Consider the following 25,770-nt stretch of genomic DNA (forward strand, 5'->3'; position numbering starts at 1 on the left):
TCCATAGGATCGAACTGCAACTGCCTTCCAGCATGGATGCTTCTGGAGAATAGAGGAAGGGAACTCGCTTCTGCTTGGAGGAACAGGAGCAGGGAAACCTGGAGGCTCTAAGTAAAGAATGAGTAGGTGCGTCCCAGGCAGGAAAGGGATGGGAGGGGAATGGCAATGTGAAGGGAGCAATTGCAAAGGCTGAAGTCCGGATGAGGTCAAATGTGCTTGGGGAGAGGCAAGGGTGTGTGTGTGTGTGTGTGTGTGTGTGTGTGTGTGTGTGTGTGTGTGTGTGTGATGGTTAACATAAAAAAAGATGTTTAAGAAATAAGAAGCCTCTAGATTGTGATGGGCTTTTTCTTCCATGCTAAGGACTGTGGTCTACGAAGAATGCAGGGTGCTGAGGTGGGGGCTGTGGATGTGGTCAGGGGTATAGGAAGCTGGCCAAAGGATAAGCTGTGATGATTTTATAATGACTCAGGAAAGACAGCCCCTAAACTATGACAATGGCAGTCAGCACCTCACCCTAAAAGAATGTGGGAAGACAATGTATGGACTGAGGCATTGGAGAAATTTGATTGGAAAGATTAGCTGCAGAACAGCTGACTCCGAGCAACTTAGAAAGAGGAAGCTCGAGGCAGGCATGGTGAGTCACATCATGGGACAATGAGGTCTCAGCCTTGGAGGAAGAGGAAGAGGAGTAATGAGAAAACCACAGGTGGGACCAGTAATCACAAAGGGAAACAGCAAAGCATTTGTAAGCTCTGGAATCCTACCCAGTGGGGTTGCTTTGGGGAATAGTATTTAGGGAACACTGGTAAGTAGCCAAACCCAGAATCAGCCATTTCAAAGCCAGATAGATGGACAGGCTCCTTCAGGAAAGGTCTGCTGGGAAGGCACAGGGCAGATGCCATGTGCCCTCTTCATCCTCATTGCCCAGCCAGCAGGGCAAGCCACGATACTTGAGTTCCTCCACCCCATCTTTCCTACAAATGAACACTCGCGTATTGACTTTTATCTACATCCAATACAAAACCAAAAGCCACAGTATAATTTTTTGGTTTTTTTTTTTTTTTTTTTTTTTTGAGACACACTCTCGTTCTGTCACCCAGGCTGGAGTGCAGTGGCACTATCACGGCTCACTGCAACCTCTGCCTTCTGGGCTCAAGCAATCCTCCCACCTCAGTCTCCCAAGTAGCCGGGACTACTGGTGCATGCCACCACACCCGGCTAATTTTTGTATTTTTTGTAGAGATGGGGTTTTGCCATGTTGGCCAGGCTGGTCTCGAACTTCTGTCCTCAAGTGATCCTCTCGCCTCGGTCTCCCAATGTGCTGGGATTACAGGCATAAGCCACTGCACCCAGCCAATTTATGGAATTTTTTAGTTGAGTTTTGTCTGTTCTCTAGGAGCGTGGTCAGTTTCACTGGCAAGAAGCAAAGGAGGATCTAGCTGCTTAAGAAACAAAGTACTGGCCAGGCGCGGTGGCTCACAGCTGTAATCCTAGCACTTTGGGAGGCTGAGGCGGGCAGATTACCTGAGGTCAGGAGTTCAAGACCAGCTTGGCCAACATGGTGAAGCCCCGTCTCTACTAAAAATACAAAAAAATTAGCTGGGTGTAGTGATGCGTGGCTGTAATCCCAGCTACTCGGCAGGCTAAGGCAGGAGAATTGCTTGAACCTGGGAGGCGGAGGTTGCGGCGAGTTGACATTGTACCACTGCACTCCAGCCTGGCCGACAGGCTTTGTCTCAAAAAAACAAACAGAAAAAAAAACAAGAAACAAAGTACTGTGTTTTTGGATAGTATTCTCATATTCTCTGAGTATTTGGATATCTTTCCCACTTGGAAGTTGCAGATTTCTATATGGCACAATATCTCTATCGACTAATTTACAACTTTAGGAACAGGAAGGCAAACGAACTAAATTGTTGTGGATGACAAAAGCCATATTTTCCACAATAAAGTAAGGAAGGAACCACAAACAAATACCAGCTTATAATTTCTCCATCAAATGACAGACACACTCCACCCTGTCTAGGCAAAAGATGGCCATAAGCTGTCCCTCAGGGCTCACCGAAAATATATCCTAGTCTTGGACGCAGATATAATGTTCTATAAATACTCTCCCTGTTTGCATATTTGCTTAATGTTTATCTTCTGCTGCCTGTGTGTGACTGTTTAATCAGTCTCCAGAAGACAGATGATCTCTTGCTCTGACTTTATTTAACATTTAGAAGGTTATTAAGTGCTTAAAATTTTTTCGATGAACATTATGCAAATTGACACGTTGACTTCTCGAACTACAAGGAAACTATCCCAGTATTTTCACGGTGGTTGAGTGGTTGACGCAATGGAAACGAAACACACACACACACACACACACACACACACACACACACACTCCCCAAAAGGTATCCCGTATATTCAGGATCTAGGCTTATTTCTGCCATTAACTTGTTGCATTAATGACTTTGGTGGAATATAATAAATAAATAGGAGTTGAAAATCTTCCTAATTAATGGCAATAAATGGGAAGTAGACAAATAACATTATGGGGTGATTACAGTGTTGCCTTTTTTGTTCAGAAAAGGATGTAATTGCCATTCATTGACATAATCTCGGTAATTCTTATATCTTTTCTAGAATTTTTTCAAGATAAAAGCTTTTTCCGATCATTTTTGAAAATTAAAGAATTTTAGAAATTCTTAGAAATTGGTGATATAATCCACTGGGTCAAAGGCAAAGTCATCTGTCTTTTCTTCCTTCCCCTCCCCCCACCGACTTTCTCTACCTTAATGTTCCAGGACTCCCTGGAGACCCAGATGTAGTAGAGCCCTGGGCCCTCTCATCTGCTCCCGGTGATAGACCCTAATTCCTTTTCACAGCTAGAAGACTCTATTACATCCTGCCACCTGCCATCTTCACAAATCTTCCCTGTTCCCAACAAGGTAAGAATGGCTAGGGTCATGACTTTATCTGCAGAACCCTTTCTGGAAGGCTAGGTGACACTTGTGAAATATCAGAGCTAACATTTGTCCACGTATACTACTTTCTGTCTATAAAATTCATTTCAGTATTATAAGTGAGGATGCACCATTTATTTGAGTAGCACCTCCACTTCCACAGCCAGCTGGCTTCTTCTACCTTGATGGGATCATATCCCCCCCAAAGTTAGCAACGTTAAGCCTTCCAGTAATATAAGTAAACAAGGTTGGAGAGGGGGAAATATAAAGACAAAATCTCTTATTCTAGAGATGTCTCCTTGCCGAATGCAGTAGCTCATGCCTGTAATCCCAGGGCTTGGGGAGGCCAAGGAAGGAGGATCGTTTGAGGCCAGCCTGGGAGACCAGCCTGGGAAACATAGCAAGATCCCATCTCTCCAGAAAAAAGAGTCTCCCATACTTTTTGAGAGTTAGGCGCTTCGCAGGTATTAACTAATTTGCTCCTCCGAATGTCACTTATAAATAAAGCAACCAAGGCTCAGAGAGACTCAGTAATTCACCCAAGGCCACATAAGCAGTGGCAGAGCTGGTTAGATGACCAAACCCAGGGTGAGATGGTGCCATCCTCCCCTCTCTGTTTGCCATGCCAGGTTGCACCACGCAGATCCACGTCAGGAGTCAGGGACACCAGTGTTGGCGCAGCAGCTGAGACCAGGGCGAGGTCCCTCAATGCCTGTAAGCTCTTCCTCATTTGCAAAAATGATCTAGATACCCCCTTTCATTCCTAAAGCACCATCTCTCTAAAATGTTTGATTGGCTGGATAACCCCCAGATCACATATGCACGTGATTTGTAGACTGCACCAGGCATTGACTGTGATGGGCAGCCCTGCAGCCGTGGCTGCAGCCCTTGCTAACAGTAGCCCTTGTTACAACTGCCTTCTGTACATGGTTCTCCCCTCCTGCCAAGACCTGCAGGCTACATCTGTGCTACTGGTCACTCTGCAGTTCTTCTGTTACAAAACACTCAAGCAGCCCAATAAAAGGGGATTGAGAAGGCCAAACACTGCTCCCCATTGTGCTCCATCAGTGTCTGCTTCATGTCCTCATCACCCTCCCCTCTCTCCTTTTCTCTCTCTCTCTCTGGGCAACAGAGAAATAAATATCAGATACTTATCAGGGCTGGCCAGTGGGAGTAGGAGATGGGCAAGCCAGCGCTAGACTCTCCGGCTATTGGTAGGTATGTCGTCTAGCTCTGGAGGACCCACACTGTCTGGCTTCCTAGTTTGGGTTTGTCACATCTGTGTACTTCTTCCCGGGCATGTGGCGAGAGCGTAATGGTGCATTTTCTGGTTATGAATGGCACAGCCTGGCAACTCACCGATTATTATTTCCATTCCCTGTCATGCATTATCAATCTAATTCCCCATTACCTGCCATTTTTATTTCCTTTTTTTATGCATTCCCCATACAGCAAGGACAAAGAGAGGCAAAAGCCTCGCAAAGAGGGCTGCATCACCAAAGAACAGGCTAATCCCACAGGAAATTGTGGAGTGATAGCTTCAAGTGTGCAGGGAGAGGCTTTGGCTAATTTGAAGTGAAAAATATCATTAAAAGGTTTGGTATTCTGCATTAGGACCAGGACTCCGGACTTTAAGGTTGGTAATGTATTGCTAACTGAGGAAGAGGAGCCACACCACAGTATAGACTAAGAAAAGTTTTGACACAGGTGGGCCTAACAAGTGACACTGTGCTTTAGACCCCTGGGGTTTTCCAGATTTCTTTCTTTTTTTTCCTTTATTTTTATTTTTTTAGAGACAGGGTCTCCCTCTGTTGCCCAGGCTGGAGTGCATTGGTGCAATCATAGCTCGCTGTAACCTCCAACTCCTGGACTCAAACAATCCTCCCGTTTTAGCCTCCTGGAGTATCTGGGACACAGGCACGTGCCACCATGCTTGGCTGGTTTTTCAGGTTTCTGAAGTCTAAACAGATCCATGTTGGAGTGTGGTCTGATACGTTCACTCAGCGATTTGCTTATACAATCAGGGTCCGGGGAGTGCTCAACACGAGCAGCGAGTTAATGTAGTAAGTGCATGCAAACAAAACGTATGCAGTAGCCATGGATTGGCAAATAATTGCTAAGAAGGCAGGAGCAAAAAGGAACATGTGAATGTAAGTCAGAGTTTGGGGCAAAGGGTATGGATGTACCAATGCTCTTGACCACAGACAACACTTTTCTTCTTGTATTGTATCATTGAATGGCTGGAGCTCTATCTTTAAAACAAAAAGCCAGAAAACATCACACAGGATAGAGATCGCCCTTCCTAACAAGCTAGAGCCTACAAGGAACTTCTCTGAATTAGAATTAATTATGCTTGTACATCTGTAGAGAGGTTCTGATTTGATTCAAACTTAGACTACCACTCATTTCTTCTTGATTTTTTGGTAGTAATAAGGCCACTGACCTGAACCTGATCCCCCATAGTCCTCCATTTCTTTCCAGCAGTTGTGGCTTTTATTCTTAGCAGTGACTTCCATCTTCAAGTGGAAGATGAAGAATGTTTATCTTTGGGAAGAAAATGCCCAATTTCCACTGATATAGTTAAGAACTGAGGCCGGGTGCGGCGGCTTACGCCTGTAATCCCAGCACTTTGGGAGGCTGAAGTGGGCAGATCACAAGGTCAGGAGATCGAGACCATACTGGCCAACATGGTGAAACCCCGTCTCTACTAAAAATACAAAAATTAGCTGGGCGTAGTGGCACGTGCCTGTATTCCCAGCTACTTGGGAGGCTGAGGCAGAAGAATCACTTGAACCAGGGTGGCAGAGGTTGCGGTGAGCCGAGATTGCACCACTGCACTCCAGCCTGGTGACAGAGCAAGACTCCATCTGAAAACAAAACAAAAACAAAAAACAAACAAACAAAAAAACTGAACACACACAGACACTCATTAGCCCCCCAAATAAGCATTAGCGCAATGTACTAAACAGTAGCACCAGCTCTGATCATCTTCTGTAAAAGTAAGAGAGGAACAGTGATAGAGATTTTTAAAAGAATGCCACTTGTGGTAGAGCTGGTTACTTCCAATGTAAGGGTGTGTCTAAATTATTCCTTATAAGAGAAGGATGTGCTGATTCCATGAGACAACGGAAAGGGTGGCAGCTGATGGATTTAGGGAACTAAAATGAAACTGCTGTGGAGAGAATTTTTGATAAGCTGGATTTATGCTGATTCGGAAAACTTTTTGCAGAAGAGAGCAGTGAAACCGTCTGGCCTTTGTGTGCAATCGTGACTCCGAAGCCCAAAGTTCCAAGAGCTATTGTACCAACTCTGGAGATGAAATGCTCTGGGAAAAACAACAACTAAACATTGGAAAATACTACTGATGTACTTCAGTCTGATTATGGCTGGAATGAACACCTCAAGATAAAATCCAGCATGCCTTTCCCCACAAGATCAGATTTTTAGTAGCCACTTTTCCAAGATTCTCTGACTCTGATTTTGCTATTGGAAGAAAAACCCAAATATCTACATACCCACCACAATTGATGCGATGATCCCTTTATTTCCTTTTCTTACATCAATGCCTAACTTTTCAGAGACATCCAACATCTTTTTGTTGTTGTTGTCCCTTTCATGACATTTCCAGAGAGAAGTGGACAGCGCAGAATCAGAAATGGGTAAGGTGGGGTGAACGGATAAAAATGCAGTGTCCTGGGGAGGTCATGAGGACACATGGGACTGAGTTACTTGCTGATTCTATTAAGGTAAGAGAGCTCTTGTTTTAGCTCAAGAGGAATGTAGTTTTTGGAGTTTAGACTGAAGAATCATTAGAAGATCATCACCCTATTGCTTTCTTATGGGGTCCCAGAAATTGCTTCTAAGACGCTGAGATTTTACACAACAAATAAACCAGAAAAGAGAAATTCTGTCACAAATGTTATCATATCAGGTGCTATCCAAAAAATAAGACATATGAATTGAAGTTACTGCTGACCCCAGACTCAGACATTCTAATACTCTATGGAGAGTAGTTTAAAAGAACTTCATAAGCTGGTTAACTGTTAGCATGTCTATTTCTCATTTTGACATATTGAACTAGGAATTCTTCAAAAGTTATACTGTTCCTTTTCTTAAAATATGCAAAAATATCTAAGAACAAAGCTTTAGATTGTAAATTGCTCCATTATACTTTCATTCAGTATGATGCGTCAGGCTAAACGCAAGTCTTATGAGGGGTAAGTATATGGCTTGCTGGACACGTGAATTGAACTACAAGCATGCTGCACGCACGTGCGGATGCAAACACACACACACCAGCATAAACGATGTGAATACAAGTGGTATATTCACGCAGTAAAGGCAGTAATGACCTTTGATGGTGGTCTCACCCAACACTGACTTAAAGACAAAGGTAGCCTGGCAAGTCCCCTCAATATGAGATCTTCTGAACCTTCCATATCCCTTTCTTTCACATCACAAACCAATCCCACTTTTTCCATCCACTCCTTAAGGTTTACTCAAGAGCTCTTTCCTTGGCAACTCTTGCATATCTGCTATTCCACAGAGCTCTCTCCCCAAGTTCCAGAACCAAGCACTGGATGTCTTTCCCTTTGACCTCAGGCTATAACTTTGCTGTGACAATAACATCGAGGGCTGTGCACATCTGGGATGCTGTTCTCATGGATTATGAAATCAGCAACTCACTGAACCTCAAGGGGTCTCAGTTTCCCCAATGACAAGATCATGCTAATGGCACCAGCCACCTGCTAGGTTATCAGGGGACTTGATAACAATGTCTACAAATTACAAAGAGAACCTGTGCCATAAATAACAAGTCTTATTAATAAAATTATTTCAAGACAAATGCCAAAAACAATATAGCAATAGCAGCGGCAGATCACACTTGGTCAGAACAAAAGAGGGTGGAGAGATTTTCTGATCCTGATTCCTACTAAAACAATTCCCCTTTAATGAAAGAATAAGAATTTAATTTTTTCTCCCTAAAACATTACCTCTGCCCACACAACTTTATACACCAGTCATTACTTCTTTCCAACTTATCTGGAGGCAACATTGTATTCACTGGCTGGACAATATAGCGTTGATTTCAAAGCATGTCCAAATGTTGCCTCCAATGAAATTAATTGCAGCTATTTAACTTCTCGGGACCAAGTGGATTCAAACCTATTTGCCACAGGACCCTCATTCCTGCTGTGCCCTAAATAAACCCAAACTTCCTTTGCAACAGAATGGATCTAACAGAAGACAATGTACAAACTGGCTCATCTTCTAACCTTCTAGGTTGCAAGAGACAAGTAACACTTTGAGAACCAAACCAGATTTCTGTTGACTTGAAGCTTTGGTCTTCTGGCTCTGTCCAAGTCACACTCCAACATAAATGGGGCTTAATGCTATGAATGGGTTTGATGCAATTTAAAGACCAAAAACAAAACAATGAAATGTGTCTTCCTCTCCCCGACTGCTGCCCCCCATGCAAAAGCACTTTGCTGCACATTTGAAGGACAGCATACCCAGCTAAGTTTCATGAAGTCTAAGGGACAGGTTACTGTATCCAGCTGCTAAGGTACTTCCCCAGGGTCAGCAGTGGCTTCCCGGGATGAAGTCAGCAGTTTGTCCCGGGCTCTCTGAGCGGTGCTTTCCCACAGATCAGTCATGCTGGTGGAAAAGGACGACTTACGGATGCAGAGGTGGAAGGGGGGTACCAGCAGCTGAACCCTCAATCAGGTCAAGGCAGATGTATTCCCGATAGAACAGGCTGTCACCACTGACCAGCTCAGACTTAGAAATGTGCCTGTCTAGGTTTTCAGAGCAACCCCTTTCATCACTATCTGTGAGGAGCATTCAAACTGAAAGAAGCCAGAAACAGCAGTAGCAGCGTCTCCATTGGGATGCTCCATTCATAGGGGAGCCAGAGCCGCATCCATTCATGGTGGGGTCAGGGAGTCCTTTGCGGGCATTGGTTCTCGTTTCTCAGCAAGCTGCACTTCCCGGGGGGCTGGCATGGCTGCATCGTTCAGAATGAGGATGTCTATTAAGAAGCCGCCGCCAGACCTATTATTAGCACAGCCATCCCTTGGAAATTTCGCAGAATACGCCTGAATCTACGAGCAGTTACTCTGCTAACAGGGTACTGGAGAAAAAGGCAGCAAGTCGTTCGTTACACACAGGCAGCCCACACAGCTTTCTCGGTGCAGCACCGGGAATCTTTTCTGAATTCAACGTGCACCAACATTTGAGCAGCTGCCTCCAATATAGAAGCACTGCATTTAGCCCATTTTAAATGAGCACGTACTAAAGGGGGTTCCCTTCTGTTCTCCTCCCCTTCCGAGCGTCCGTTTTTCTCTGCATCAAACTTGCTGCAGCCATTTGGAATGTAAAAAGCAGTCCATCTTAGCAGCCCCGGGCAGCGGCGATCTGCTGCCGGCCCCCGCCACCCTTGTCTGAAACGCCTTGTCCTGCACCCAAAGGAAAGGGCTCCCCTGTCACTCTCAAAAAATGGTTTTAAAAAAAGCCCACCCAGCTCTGCCTAAAGCCATGTCCTTTCCTATCTCTCCGGGTAGATTCAGACAGCGTGGGACTGAGGTGCCCAAGGAAAGTATGTGTGTGTGTGCCGAGGGGAGGGTTGCAGAAGAACGCACAGTATGTGCCCCACGTGGGGTTTGCATTTAAAAACTGTAACATACGCGAAATAAACGACTCCAGGCCCCCAGTAAAGAAGAAGCGGCGCGTCCCTTTTCCCTGGCCCAGCGTGAAAACACGGAAGGCGAAGGGCTGCCGTCAGTCGCCTCCCTGCCACCGCGACCGGGAAACAAAGACACGTTACCTTTTATTTTTTGCGCTTCCAAGGGAGCCGAGGAACTTCAGACTGGAAGCGGCTGGTACCCCGGAACAGGCGTCCCATTCGCCCGGGCGCAGGCCCTTGGCCTACTGGGCGGCCTTGGCGCCCGCAGCTGGCGCGCCCCCGCCCCGTCCCCGCCGCCGCCCCCGCCGCGGGCCCTGGGCGTCAGCCCATAGTCCGCTCGCGCCTCTCGCGCCGAGCCTGGCCCGGCGCCAGGGAGCCCCGCCGCCGGCCCGCCCCTCGCCCGCGCCCGGCCCGCCGCATGGTGCGCCCAGCGCGCCCCGAGCCAGCCCCCGGCGCGCCGCTAGGTCGGGTGCTAGGCGGGCACCGCGCGCCACCGCCGCCGCCACCGCCACCGCCCGCCGCGGGGCCTCCGAGCGCCGCCCGATCCTGGACAACAATGCGCTCCCCCGCCCCCCTAGAAAGCCAGGGACGCCCCCAGTCTCCCCCAGAGCTGGCTCGGCTTCCTAGCCCCTCTCCGCGGCACCCGCAGGCCAGACAAAGTTCGCTCCCGGTGAGGCTGCGCGCGTCCAAAGCGTGCGGGATGCCCAGCACGGAGGTCCCCAAGCGGGGGACCCCTGGCTCCCCCACAAAACCCACCCAAAGCCACTGCGCGAGGCCCTCTCCTACCCTGCGAGCCCGGAGACAGCAGCTCCCTTGGCTGAAGGCACAGCTCTTACCCCTCGATCTAGTCCAATTGTATTGAATTTTAATCTCCCCTCAACTCTTCAATGGAAGTTGCTGCAGGATAACCGAGACATGAGGCTATTGTCAAGGCTTCGCGACAATGACTAGGAGAGGGAGACTTCCATTGCGAGAGACCCGGGGGAGGAAAACAGGCTGACACGTTCTCTTTCCAAAAAAGAGAAACAAACTCTGGGAAGATTCCCCACCAAGAACAATAACTCAATTCACAGGGTATGTCTAAATGTTTATTGCTTGAGGAGCTCAATTTGCTCTTAGACACATTTTTTTTTCATGAATTGTCAAAACACGGTGATAAAATAAAAGGGGATGCTGGCAAGAGCCTCCACTTAGCAAAAGCCGACTTGTTTCTGGGTAAAGTCTTTCTCTAGAATTTCCAACCTGCACCCATCCACTCTTCAGGGGAGAGACTGGTTTGCCCCCCACCATGGTTAATCTAGTACTTGGTAGCTCTGGAAACATCATTTTCAGGAGACCGGTAGGCTCTGAGGACTTACAAACCTCGTAATAAAAAAGAAATCGCTCGCATCCTACCTTCCAGCTGACTGAAAATTATACCTTTTTCCAGTCAGGTCCTGTGTTGTTTTCTAAACAACGCTGGTAAAAATTTTTAACAGTTCAAAAGGCCTCACCATCAATAGAAAGGGAATTGGGTATACAGTTAGCATTGGAGAAAAAGTCGAACGCTGGTGTTAAGGACTACCTGTTTTGTGTTTGTTTGTTTGTTATAGAGACAGAGTTTCACTCTGTCACCCAGGCTGGAGTGTGGTGGTGTGATCACGGCTCATTGTAACCTCCGCGTCCTGGGCTCAAGTGATCCTCCTGCCTCAGCCTCCTAAGTAACTGGGACCACAGGCACACCCCACCACGCCCTGCTAATTTTTGTATTTTTTGTAGAGATGGGATTTTGTCATGTTGCCTAGGCTGGTCTTAACTACCTGTGTTATTTCAAGCTGACTGGAGACTTGATGATCTGAAGCCAGATTTGAATGGGATTCTCAGGTACCTCTCTAAAGTGTGTGAGGCTTATTCTAGTGCAAAGCCCCATTTTTTGATAATGCAATTGGAGCCCATCTCCTTGTGTTCTGAGGTCCTCAGAGGGCATATTGTTTCTTTGCATGCAGACCAGTTCTAGTCCTGATTTGTTTTGACTACAACACCTAGTAATGGACAATGAGGAAATGTTCAGACCTACAACAATTTTTTTTTTCTTTTTTTGAGACAGAGTCTGTCTCTGTCACTCAGATTGTAGTGCAGTGGCACAATCTTGGCTCACTGCAGCCTCTCTTCCTGGGTTCAAGCGATTATTCTGCCTCAGCCTCCTGAGTAACTGGGATTACAGGCACCAACCAGGACCGGCTAATTTTTTAGTATTTTTTAGTAGAGGCTGGGTTTCGCCATGTTGGCCAGGCTGGTCTTGAACTCCTGACCTCAGGTGATCCACTTGCCTGGCCAAAGTGCTGGGATTACAGGCATGAGCCACCGCACCCACCTCAGACATACATTTATCTTCCAATATTTTGTTTCCATCCTTAGATGACTTGTTGAATTCTACCCACATCTACACCTACTGCTTTCTGCCTTGGCCACTGACATCTTCTGTATGTCCTAAACTGAACTTGCCTCACTGGCCAATCCTGCCTCCAGGCTCCCTCTCTTAGGAAACAGCAGGCTCCCTCCTCCCCAAAGCCAGAAACAGGGATAGAGGGCTCATTTCCCTCCCTCGTTTCTCTCATTCCTCACCTGATCACGGAGCCTGTCCTCATAACTACCCCTTGAAAAGTCATGAGGGCAGCCCCTTATCCCAACAGTGCCCGGAGCTGAGTGAGCAACTGCTGTCCCCAGGCATGCTCAGGGCACATCATCTTTCACTAGGATGTCTCCAGCAGCTCTGTGAATGGGTGCTGATCTTATCTCTCTCAGATGCATTCTCCACTCCAGCTGGAGCGATTCTCCTAAATCCCAGATCTGATCCCATAACTTCCGTTAAAAACCTGTTCAGGGCTTCCCTGGCTTTAGGGACAAAAAGTCCATATTCCTTCAGATGGCTATAAGGTCCTGAGTACCAGGCCCCCCTGGCCATCCGGTCTTACTTTTGCCACCCGGCCCCACCCGAAATCATGTCACCCCCTACCCTCCAGCTACAGAACCTTCTTCCAGGGCTCCATATGTTCCAGGTGGTCACGCAACCACAGATCACCCAGCAGCCCAGGCTGGAGAAAGAGCTCGGATCACATCACTGCTCTGCTTAAGGACTGCGGGTGGCTACTCACTGCTCCTGCCACATCCTCTTTGTCTTCATCACATATTATTCACATTTCCTGCTTCCCCTGCCTGGAAGGCCAGGCCCTGCTCCCTACCCCACTTTTTGGGTAGCTGGCTCCTGGTCGTCTTTCAGGTTCTAGCTCAAATGCTGCCTCTTAGATAACCTTCGGTGACCAGCACACGGGGAATGGTTTCTGCCAGGTACTTAATGTGTTACCATCCTGTTTATTTTTTTCTTAACACTTAGCCACCATCAGGATTCACAGCCGTGTGTGAAGGGCACAGACTGAAGCCATTCTGCCTGGGCTTGAATCTTGCCTGGGCCACCTACTAGCTGTGCAAGCTTAGGCAAGTTTCTTAACCTCTCTGTGCCTCAGTTGAGAACACTCATCTATGAAATGGGGACAATAATATTGCCTACCTTGTAGGGCTGTTATGAGGACTAAATGAGTTAATATATGTAAAGCACTTAGAACAGGGTCTGGCTGAATAAGCATAAACCTTTTGGGGCTTTTTAAAAAAATCATATTTAAGTTCAGGGGTACACGTGCAGGTTTGTTGCATAGGTAAACAAGCGTCATAGAGGTTTGTAGTATAAATTATTTTGTCATTGAGGTATTAAGCCTATTACCCATTAGTTATTTTTCCAGATCCTCTCCCTCCTCTCACCCTCTACCCTGTGACAAGCCCCATCGTGTGTTGTTCCCCTCTATGTGTCCATCTGTTCTCGTCGTTTAACTCCCATTTATAAATGAGAACATGCAGAATTTGGTTTCCTCCTGTGTTAGCTTGCTAAGGATAATGGCCTACAGCTCCATCCATGTCCCTGCAAAGGATATGATGTCATTCTTTTTTTAAGGCTGCATAGTATTCCATGGTATGTATGTGCCATGTTTTCACTGTATCCCCACAACCAGAACTAGTACCTGGCACAAGATCTCTTTACCCCTCCCAAAACCTTTTGTGCTTGGGGGCCTGGACTGGGAATAAATAGGAATTGAGGGAAGAAAAGCTGTATTTGAAGAATTTGAAGTACTAACAGAAATAGGTCATGATGACTAAAACACCAAAAGCAATTGCAACAAAATTGACAAATGGGATCTAATCAAACTAAAGAGCTTCTGCACAGCAAAAGAAACTATCATCAGAGTGAACAGGCAACCTACAGAATGGGAGAAAATTTTTGCAATCTACCCATCTGACAAAGGTCCAATATCCAGAATCTACAAGGAACTTAAACAAATTTACAAGAAAAAAACAAACAAGCCCATCAGAAAGTGGGAAAAGGATATGAACAGACACTTCTCAAAAGAAGACATTTATGTGGCCAACAAACATATGAAAAAAAGCTCGTCATCACTGGTCATCAGAGAAATGCAAATCAAAACCACAATGAGATACCATCTCATGCCAGTTAGCATGGCGATTATTAAAAAGTCAGGAAACAACAGGTGCTGGCAAGGCTGTGGTGAAACAGGAACGCTTTTACACTGTTGGTGGGAGTGTAAACTAGTTCAACCATTGTGGAAGACAGTGTGGCAATTCCTCAAGGATCTAGAACCAGAAATCCCACTTGACCCAGCAAACCCATTACTTGGTATATACCCAAAGGATTATACATCATTCTACTATAAAGACACATGCACATATATGTTTATTGCAGCACTATTTACAATAGCAAAGACTTAGAACCAACCCAAATGCTCATCAATGATAGACTGGATAAAGAAAATGTGGCACATATACGCCATGGAATACTATGCAGCCATAAAAAAGAATGAGTTCATGTCCTTTGCAGAGACGTGGATGAAGCTGGAAGCCATGATTCTCAGCAAACTAACACAGGAACAGAAAAACAAACACCGCATGTTCTCACTCATAAGTGGGAGTTTAATAATGAGAACACATGGACACAGGGAGGGGAACATCACACACAGGGGCCTGTCAGGGGCTGAGGGGCAAGGGGAGGGAGAGCATTAGGACAAATACCTAATGCATGCGGGGCTTAAAACCTAGATGATGGGTTAATAGGTTCAGCAAATCACCATGGCACATTATACCTATGTAACAAACCTGCAAGTTCTGCACATGTGTCTCAGAACTTGAAGTTAAAAAAAAAAAAGAAAGAAAAGAAATACGTCATGGTAAAACTTGATGAATAAAATAAAATTGGAACTTAAGTTACCTGGAAATGAAAACATGAAAGAAATAGATTTCCTGTTTCACCAGTGGTTATCCTTGGAATTGACAGATGCAAAGCTTTGCCAGTCAAAACTTCACAATGGTCTGTTCCCCAAAGAGTAGCCGATTCTACACTGAGAATTCAGGCAGCTACTTGCAAAGGTTTAACCCGTTTATGCCTGAGGTTGCAAATTTTTGAATTTTTGCGTGAAATTCATATATATTACCTAGAAAAATTCAAGAAACAAGAATTTGAAGAGAGAAAATTTTTATTATGTCCCATTGTTCAGTTACATGGCATTCCAAAAATGGAACACTAGGCATAAGTGGCTATGAATCAAAGAATCTTTTGCAAAGTGTTGGTTTGCTGACCAGCCCTAACGTGTAGTTGTGATTAAAGAATTTAGAGGGCTTCCATTTTCAGCTTGAGTTTAATACTTTTCGAAGACTCTTTCTGAAAAGAGAAACATGGCAGCCTGGTTTATGGGCCTTTGCCTTGTGTTTTGCTGTCCTTGCCGGAGAAGAAAGAAGCAGCAGAAATACTTTTCTTTTTGTTATTTCAGTGGGTCAGCAGGATTTGGAGAGCTGAATACCTGGGGTAACACTTGCTTCTCTTACACAGACTGAAGGAGCTTTATTTTGGAAAGAGCTGAACTCTTAAAGAGAGGAGAGGTGCTCTGAGGTTTGGAAATGGGGGAGGTAGGAAGGGATGGAGAAGGGTGATAGCACCCCCAAAAGAAGGAAGAGAGAACATCTCTACATGATGGGCAGATGACATGAGACCCTATGCCTGCTGAGTGCCTCAAGAGTGGGCAGGCAACCTGATAGGCCAGTGCATGGCCTGTGAGTTGGGAGCTAAATTCTAAGATATGTGTCTTAGAATTTAGACACATAGGTGCAGTGGCTCACGCCTGTAATCCCAGCACTTTGGGATTCCAAGTGAAGTGGATCACCTGAGGTCAGCAGTTCAAGACCAGCCTGGTCAACATGGTGAAACCCCGTCTCTACTAAAAATACAAAAAATTAGCCAGGTGTGGTTGCAGCTGCCTGTGATCCCAGCTACTCGGGAGGCTGAGGCAGGAGAATTGCTTGAACCCGGGAGGCGGAGGCTGCAGTGAGCCGAGATCCGTCATTGCACTCCAGCCTGAGCAACAGACAGAGACTCTGACTCAAAAAAAAAAAAACCAAAAACTAAGATATGTGTCTTAGGCACAGCAAAGGATCCTGGAGTTCAGTCAAGAGGGTTGGAGTCTGGCCTCAAAATGAACGGCCAGTCCTTTTGCCCCAAGCACCTTAGTGGCAACTCTATTAGACTGATGACAAGAGGCTGGGTGCGGTGTCTCATGCCTGTAATCCCAGCAGTTTGGGAGGCTGAGGTGGACGGATCACCTGAGGTCAGGAGTTTGAGACCAGCCTGGATAATACAGTGAAAGCCAGTCTCTACTAAAAAGATAAAAGTCAGCTGGGTGTGGTGGGGCGTGCCTGTAGTCCCAGCTACTCGGGGGGCTGAGACAGGAGAATTACTTGAACCCAGGAGGTGGAGGTTGCAGTGAGCTGAGATTGCACCACTGTACTCCAGTCTGGGTGACAGAGAGAGACTCCATCTCAAAAAAAAAAATTGATAACAAGAGACCACTTCCCTGTTTAGAGGTCCAAGGTGGCCTGAGAGAGAGGGAAGAGGATGTAAATTCTTGCCATCCCCATGAGTGAGGATGTAGTCAAATTTAATTGGGTTTAGAGAAATAAATTAACGTAATTTTGTGTGTATGCCCAAAGTGAGGGAGCAAAAATTTTGTCTTCTCCATTAATAACAAGTGCCAGGTTCTTAACTCTAGGATTTGAGTCACAGCTTCTCTGACCAGCTTGGAGGATACATGGGACAATTAAGAGACGATGGCTTAGCTCTGATCTTTGTGAGGGTCTCACTGTTGGTGGAGAAAGATCTCTCCCACTCAAGCCTTTGTGCACCTGCCGAGCTGAGGACAGGAGACAAGGTAAGGGAGGACCTGAAGCTGGGTTGTATAATCCTGTCCTTGGAGCTAATACCATTGGGCAGTCTTGGACTCCTTTTCCAGGGCAACCTTGAATGAGCCTCTTATTGAAGCTGTTTGTCACCTTTAAAATGAGCCTGGGAGCTGGGCACAGTGGCTCACACCTGTAATCCCAGCTCTTTGGAGGGCCGAGGTGGGAGGATCACTTGAGGCTAGGAATTTGAGGCCAGCCTGGGCTACATAGCGAGACCCGTCTCTACAAAAAAAATTTAAAAATTAGCTGGGTTTGCACCTGTAGTCTCAGCTACTTGGGAGGATGCAGTGGGAGGATCACTTGAGCTCAGAAGTTTGTGATCTCACAACTGCACTCCAGCCTGGGTGACAGAGCAAGACCCTGTTTATAAAACAAAATAAAATAAGCCTGATAATATCTATTGCCAGCCTTATGAAGACTATGGGTTCAACACATATTGTTTCCAAAACCACACAACTGATAATAATGAACAACTAACATTGTGGTGAGTATGTACTCTGTATTAGGCAGTGCTAGAGCTTTCCAAACTTTAATTTAATCATCATGGGATTCCTATGAAGTGGAAACTGTTCTATCCCTTTTCTACAGACAAGGAACTTGGGATGTAAAAAGGTGAAGTGGGCCAGGTGTGGTGGCTCACACCTGTAACTCCAGCACTTTTTCTGGCAGACTGAGGTGGGAGGATTGCTTCAGTCCAGCAGTTTGAGGCTGCAGTGAGCTATGATCACACCACTGCATTCCAGCCTGGGTGCCAGAACGAGACCCTGTCTCTATAACAAAAAAGAAAACGAAGCCACATGCCTGAGGGGACTCTGCTGATCAGATTTGAACCCAGAGTCATCCTTTGGAGGCTTGAGCTCTTATTGTCCATGCTTGCCTGCCACAGGCTGTACACATGAAATACACTGGCGGTCACAGGCAACATGGCCGCAGAATTACTTTGTATTCACTATTAACCATGGATGGAGTCCCAGTTACAGCGGAAGACACCTGGGAATTGATAGTCTCCTGTGTCGTTCCATCAGTTCCTAACCTACACCATATGGACATAGCTTTACATTCCATTTTCTGGGTTTATAGTGAATAACACTGGCAACTTTTCCTTTCATATGTCAAGCAGGTTTTAAAAATGGAGAGAGATCCCTCTGGGGCAGGTTAAAGTGCTTGGCTGGTTTCAAGTGAACCCTATTATATTTTTATACCCAATCCTTTTTGCTTCCTACTCCCAGGTCAATTAGAGGCCAATTCTGAGCCACTTCAATCAAAAAGGGATAATTCTATCTCCTCTCATACGTGGCCTGCGATCAAGTACTTAAAACCAGGGTCCCCGGGGTATATGAAGAAATTATCCAATGACTGTGTTTTATTTTGTTATTTTTTCACCAACAGCTCTGTCATTTGAAATAACCGAGTTTTATAGTTTTGTTGGGTTCTCATTACATTAGATAGTTGGTTATTATTTTTCCTGGCTGGGAATCATGATTTAGACTGCAACTCACGGCAACAAAAACCCAGAGCAAGGCTTTCTGAAACACAGACAAGAATCAATCAAAACATCACAAGCTAATTAAAGTACCTTGGAGCCCCTGGGAGTACCTGCATTCCAGCGAGTACCACAGTATAAAATTGGTTAACATTCTAAGTACACTCAAGTACCTTTGGCTAGCTCTCTCCCCAAGCCTTTTTTGTTTATTTACTCAGAAATATGTATTAATAAAAATAGAGCCGGGCGTGGTGGCTCATGCCTGTAATCCCAGGACTTTGGGAGGTCGAGGTGGGTGGATCAATTGAGGTCAGGAGTTTGAGACCAGCCTGGCCAACATGGTGAAACCTCATCTCTACTGAAAATACAAAAATTAGCCAGGCGTATTGGCAGGTGCCTGTAATCCCAGCTACTCAGGAGGCTGAGGCATAAGAATCTCTTGAGCCCAGGAGGTGGAGGTTGCAGTGAGCTGAGATCATGCCACTGCACTCCAGCCTGGGCAACAGAGTGAGACTTCATCTCAAAAAACAAAAAAGAATGGAAAACATTTTCAGCAAATATTCCTTTTCCTATTGTAACATCGATTATTGTGAAGGTTTATGTGCAAGTGACATCAATCTACCAATCTCCCAAGTGAGCAATAGGACTATATTGAAAGGATGGGCCAGAGCAGGAAGTAAGAGTCCCAGGACCTCCCAGCCCCAGGGAGAACAGGTGAGTCAGCTTCTCAGAGCTGGGACAGGGCAGGAAACTGGCCCCCAGTGATGACTTGGGAGACAATGATTTCTCCTGCCACCCCATAGAAGTCAGACCTACTCCAAATTATAATAGCAAATAATGTATTAATAAAGAATAATATGGTTCAGGCTATCAAATTTCTAGGGTTCTGATTTCACTAAATAAGAAGATAGGCTATTTAATTTTTTATATATTTGTTTGTTTTAGAGACAGGGTCTCATACTGTCATCCAGGCTGGAGTACAGTGGCGTGATCATAGCTCACTGTAACCTTGAACTCCTGAGCTCAAGTGATCCTCCTGTCTCAGCCTCCTGAGTAGCTGGGGCTACAGGCATGTACCACTAGACCTGGCTAATTTTTATTTTTACATTTTTTTTTAAAGATGGGGTCTTGCTAAGTGGCCCAGGCTGGTCTTGAACTCAAGTGATCCTCATGCCTTGGCCTCCCAAAGTGTTGGGATTACAGGCATGAGCCACTGTGCCAGCCTAGGCTTATTTGTTGAGATGGGATTGGGTACAAAAGGTTAACATTTAGAGAGATCTCTCTGCATGGACAATAAAAAAGTTGGAGATATCTATACATGGAGGGCATTTAGACTTATGGAAATTGATGGTTAGGCAAAATGCTGGAGAGAGAGAGAGAGAGAGAGAGAGAGAGAGAGAGAGAGAGAAGAGCCAATTGAGCCAACATGAGAATCCCCTGGAAGACCAGTCAAAATAGATTCCTGGGCCGGGCACAGTGGCTCACACCTGTAATCCCAGCACCTTGGGAGGCCGAGGCAGGCAGATCACTTGAGGTCAGGAGTTCAAGACCAGCCTGGCCAACATGGTGAAATCCCATCTTTACTAAAATACAAAAAAATAGCTAGGTGTGGTGGCACACATTTGTAATCCCAGCTACTTGGGAGTCTGAGGCAGGAGGACTGCTTGAACCCGGGAGGTGGAGATTGCAGTGAACCAAGATCATGCCACTGCACTCCAGCCTGGGTGACAGAGTGAGATGCGGTCTCAAAAAAAAAAAAAAACCACGAAACAATAGATTCTTGAGTGTTACCCCCACTCCTGTTTGCAACCCAGGTCTCTGATTCTTAGCTTGGGTTAGGGTGTAATAATTTACATTTTTAACAGATTCCAAAGATATTGATCCTGCTGATTGGCGCTTACACTCAGCACAATTTTCCTACCTCTTCGCTTTTACTCTGCTCTGGGCACCCTGTTGTCTTTAGGCTTGTGCTAGCCCCAGGGCCTTTGCACTTCCCTCTGCTTGGAAGGCCCTCCTCCAGATACCAGTAGGAATCAAGCTCTTACCTTTTCAGGTCCCTGCTCAGATGTACCCTTATTAGTGAGATCTTTTCTAACCACCTTTCTTAAAAATAGCAACTCCTCTCACCTGCCCGCCTCCTGCTCCCCCTGTTCCTAATCCCTTTCCTAGTTTGTCTCCATTCTTTCTTTTGCCTTCTAACAGACTGTACAATTTATTTACTTAGCTGTTTGTTTTATTACCTGTCCTTCCCACGAGTGCAGGGATTTGCGTCCATTTGGCTTTTTGCTAAATCTCCTGAGCCTAGAACAGTCTTTGGAACATACTAAACATTCAATAGATATTTGTTGAGGCCTTGCATGGTGGCTCATGCCTGTAATTCCAGCACTTTGGAAGGTGAAGGCAGGAGGATCACTCTAGGCCAGGAGTTTGAGACCGGCCTGGGCAACATAGCAAGACTCCAGCTCTACAAAAAATTTTTTTAAAAAAAATTAGCCAGGTGTAGTGATGCACGCCTGTAGTCTCAGCTACTCAGGAGGCTGAGGCATGAGGATCACTTAAGGCCAAGAGTTTGAGACCAGCCTGGGCAACATAGCAAGACCCCCATCTCTAAAATAAAAAAAAAAAAAAAATAGCCAGGGTGTGGTGGTGACATGTGCCTGTGGTCCCAGCTACCCTAGAGGCAGAAGTGGGAAGATGGTGTCAACCCAGGCATTGGAGGCTGCAGTGAGATAGGACCATGCCACTATACTCCAGCCTGGGTGACAGAGCGACAGCCTGTCTCTTAAAAAAAAAAAATTGTCTGATGAGTGAATAAAATGAATGAATGGACATTCTTGGATGTAGAATTGCAGTTTTAAGAACTTAATTCTGATGGAAATGCTTCCTAACCGATTGCCTCCCTATCTAAAATGAAATATAATCGTGTCGCTCCACTTCTGAAATATCTAAATATCTCTCACACCCAGAGTGAAGCCGAAGCTCCCTGGCATTTGTTCATCACCAGGCACTGGTGGGGGCTGGGACACGACAGTGAACAGATGCGGAAGTGGCCTTTGTCCCCTTTTGCCTACAGTCCAGTTGAAAATAGGGCCTGCCTGTCTGTCTGGCCTCACCAACCACTATTTCCTGCTGGCGTTTCGCCTCCCAGCCAAGAAGCTCCCACAGGCCCCTGTGCTTCTTGCCTACTTGCTTTCGCACGGCTGTACATCTGCGCAGAAAACCCTCCCGTCCTCCCTGACACCTGGTTAACTCCCACTCACTCTTCCAGCTCCCCTCAGACGCCTCATTCCCCGGGAAGCCTTCCCCGAGGTTCCCCTCTCCCGTGCCCTAAATAACCCACGCGCATCTCTACGCTCAGCACGTTTTCATCACCACCTTTGCATCTGTCTTTATACTGCTCTCCGTCAAGAATTCTTCAAAGATAGGCATCATGGCAGTGCTTTTTGTTTTAATAATTTTCTTGTATTCCAGATCCTCAAAATGTTTTCACCTGTACACAGTGTACGGTATTTAATTTCACTTTATCACTTTCTTTTAGCCAAGCATTGTGATCAGAACCCAATAGATTTTTACAGTGAAATCCATCCTGCTAATAAAAAGCAGGGGAGTCAGTGATGGTAGAAAGCAGCATTTGTAATCCCAGCAGTTTGGGAGGCCGAGGCAGGAGGATCACCTGAGGTCAGGAGTTTTGAGACCAACCTGGCCAACATGGCAAAACCCTGTCTCTACTAAAAAATACAAAAATTAGCCGGTGTGGTGGTGGTTGCCTACAATCCCAGCTACCCAGGAGGCTGAGGCAGGAGAATCGCTTGAACCCGGGAGGCGGAGGTTGCAGTGAGCTGAGATCTTGCCACTGCACTCCAGCCTGGGCGATAGAGTGAGACTCTGTCTCAAAAAAAAAAAAAAAGAAGAAAACAGCATTTGACCAGTGTTAATGTGCGACTCCTTAAAACTGTTTTAAGGAAGGCAACCTTCCTTAAAGTCTGGAACTGTGACGGCTGTTTCTCATAAATGAACGAGGACCAGTTGCAACACTGGCCCCAACACCAAAGCCCACTTTTTTGGGGATACCTGCAATGCATTTTGAAGACTCCTGAAAGCTTTTGAGGGGGCCTAATAAAAGGTCTTAATAATAGAGCAGGTCTAGTTTCTATTAGATCTTGAAACAAACATGCTTCCATCTCTCTCTAGTCTCTCCTTTGTAAACTCCGCATTGTTTTCATGTTGGCTCTTAGAGATCTAAGGTTCTTCCTTTGTTTATATACTTTTAACTTCTTTGTGTGGTTTTGGGAAGGTAGGCACAGATTTTTTCTCAAAAGTGAAATCAAGTTCTCAGTACAAGAGGAAATACATAGTGAAGAGAAAGGAAAGTACCTTTCAAATCTTCAGAGAACACCCCTTGTGCTCTTTACAAAGGAAATTCCCTTGGAAATGGTTATAACCTAAACTATTAATATGATCAGCTAATAATAATAGTGATAATAATAATAATATCTACTATTTGTTGAGTGGTGCCATGCACATTACACGCATCATCTATAATCTTTGCAGCAACACAGCACTGTAGGTCTTGTTAATTCCCATTGTATAGATTCAGAAATCGAGGCTCAGAAACACTAAGTAACTGGCCAAAAGTCTATACCTAGAAGGAGGCAGATTTGAATCCAAGTCAATTTTTAAGACCTCCAAAGTGCATTCCGTTTTTTCCATCATGGCTTAATTTTGAGCAAAAGGAGGCATGGGTTGATAAAGGGCTTGCAGTAGGAAGTCTCAGATTGGTTACTGGTGGAGGGGAGGAGAACCTTGAGGAAAGAATTGGAAGTTTAAGCACCAAAAATCATGTTCAGCCACAGAACATTTCTGCCACCCCTTGAAATCAGAATCATGGCACCCGCGCAGAGCCCTGCAAACACCTGGAAATGTTCTGGGTCAACAGGGCCGAGCCCCATGATGAGGCATAGGCTGAGCCTCTGCAGCCCCCAGTCTGGGACCCTGGCATCCTTCTTGGTGTGTATTAGAATGCAGCTACTTATGGATTCTGTTAATTTTCAACATAACCCTCATGGCAATCACAGTCACATCTCTGATTCTGCTCCTCCTCCCTGTGTGACTTTGAACAGGTCAGCTTGAATCTTCCAGAAGGGCCTTTTTTTATCTGTCTATATAGCAGGCTGAAACTGGTGTTTAATCCACTTTCCTTCCCAAAGACACAGAGTGCAATAACACAGTGGACAGCAGTACAGGCTATGGTAGCTGACTCCTGAGGTTTGAACCACCAACCAACAGCTTACTAGTGGTGTAACCTTAGGCTAGTGAGTTCTAACCTTTTCTTCATCTCAGATTCCTACTCATAGGCATACTATGAGGGTTGCATTGTGTAATGTATAAAGAGGGAGTTTTTGGCACACAGTACATGTTAAATAAAATATATGCTATGGTATTATTTCCATTATCAGCTTCCACAAAGGGCGTGAAGTCTGGCAGCTTTTGTCTGTATACAATACCATCTTCTCCACTATGTTAGATGTCAATCCTTGGTTTAAGCCTCATAGGTAACCACTGTGAGCTTTAATGAGACCCCGGGTGAATTACATCTTGTAAGTTAATCATAGGAAACAGTCTTGTCCTAAATAATTGTGCCCTACATTCCAATTCCATCCCTGTCCTCTGAGTGCACCAAGTGTATGCTCCTTGCAGAGATGTTCACCCTGCTCATGTGTGAATAACTTAGGAGTGAATTCAAATTCATTTAAATAGCCCACAACCTTTCAGCAATTGAGGGTGCACTGTTTGCCTTCCCATGGGAATGCCCGTCAGTCACATCTAAAGGTGCTTGCTCTGAACTTCAGCATTTACCCCTGAGGTGTTGCTGTGTCTCGTCCTCAACTCTGTGGCGCAGTATTATCCATGCCCATAGGTCAACTTCTGGTTCCTTCTACCTTCTCAGGCCCTTGCAGCCCTACGTCACTCAGCAAGTCACTGACAACACCGCCAAAAACTGATGGAGAGCCCGTTTCACTCCATTTTTTAAGGAGTTAGAACCAAAATTCTATTTTACATCAGAAGGTAGTCTGTAGAGAAAAATAGAAAATGCGCCTGAGTTGTCTAAGTCTGTTCTCACAAAGGAAATTCTTTTGGAAATGGTTATAACCTAAGCTATGATCAGCTAATAATAACAGTAATAATAATAATATCTATTATCTGTTGGGCGGTGCTGTGCATATTATGTGCATTATCTATAATCTGCAGCAAGACTGCACGGTAGGTCTTGTTAATTCCAATTGTATAGATCCAGAAATCGAGGCTCAGGAACATTAAGTAACTTGCCAAAAGTCTATACCAAGAAAGTTGCAATGTTCAGTTCAAAGGGAAATCCACAGCGGGTCCCAGATCAGACAAAATGAAATGCCACAACCGCTGATTCTTACAATACTTACAGGCACTATGTGGCTGTTGTCTTATTTGTTGAGGGTTCAAGGCTTGTGTCAACACCTCCACCTGACAGATGAGGAAACAGGCAGTAAGTTCCTGGCCTGCCCAATGGCTCCTAGTGACTCTGTGGGACATTCACAATGAGAATATACAGCTTCTCACTTTAGGTTATGAGCGCTGTTCACTGAGAGCTGTCACCTGCCAGGATCAGTGGAAAGTTGCTGCTAGATCAAATATTTACACACTCATAAGTTGCTTCCTACAGTAGTGAGTTCCTCATAATACAAAAGTACCTAAAATTCTGGGTTTTTAAATTTTAAAGTCACTTAAAAAAAAAAAAAAAGCACAGATAAGCCGGGTACAGTGGCTCACATCTGTAATCCTAGCACTTTGGGAGGCCGAGGCAGGCGGATCACCTGGGGTCAGGAGTTCGCAACCAGCCTGACCAACATGGTAAAATCCCGTCTCTACTAAAAATACAAAATTAGCCAGGCATGGTGTTGCGCACCTGTAATCCCAGCTACTCAGGAGGCTGAGGCAGGAGAATCCCTTGAACCCTGGAGGCGGAGGTTGCAGTGAGTCAAGATGGTGCCACTGCACTCCAGCCTGGGAAAGAAGAGGGAAACTCCATCTAAAAAAAAAAAAAAAGAAGAAAAAAAGAAAAGCACAGATAATATATTAGACTGCTATGTAACTACCATTAAAGTTAAACACTTTATCTTATTTGCTTATTGAAAGCGAGAGAGAGAGAGAATGCTAAAGCCGTGCCTCTCATCCTTTTTCCTTCCCTCCCTATTCCCTCCCCAGAAGTTGATAGTCTCCTAAAGTAGGTCTCTAGCATTCCCTATTTGTTTCTGTCCTTTGCATATGAATGTAGCATAAGCAGT

General features: G+C 45.5%; 1 protein-coding gene across 17 annotated transcripts in view; it reads right to left on the reverse strand.

The window, feature by feature from the left end:
* Positions 1-25,770, reverse strand: part of FRMD4A (FERM domain containing 4A) — a 531,042-nt gene that overhangs the window by 239,577 nt on the left and 265,695 nt on the right. For 2 of the 17 annotated variants that reach the window (XM_063669590.1, XM_063669583.1), the window contains exon 1: positions 10,473-10,705. The exons of 8 other annotated variants lie outside the window; for them this stretch is intronic. The gene's annotated coding sequence lies outside the window, so the exon portion shown is untranslated. Of the gene's footprint in view, positions 1-8,631; positions 9,040-9,777; positions 9,935-10,422; positions 10,711-24,888; positions 24,945-25,770 lie in introns of those variants that run through there. 7 more of the 17 variants (XM_063669592.1, XM_063669582.1, XM_063669584.1 and 4 more) reach the window with 6 other exon arrangements.

This window comes from Pongo pygmaeus, chromosome 8, assembly GCF_028885625.2.
Source record: "Pongo pygmaeus isolate AG05252 chromosome 8, NHGRI_mPonPyg2-v2.0_pri, whole genome shotgun sequence".
NCBI classification, from domain to species: Eukaryota; Metazoa; Chordata; class Mammalia; order Primates; family Hominidae; genus Pongo; species Pongo pygmaeus.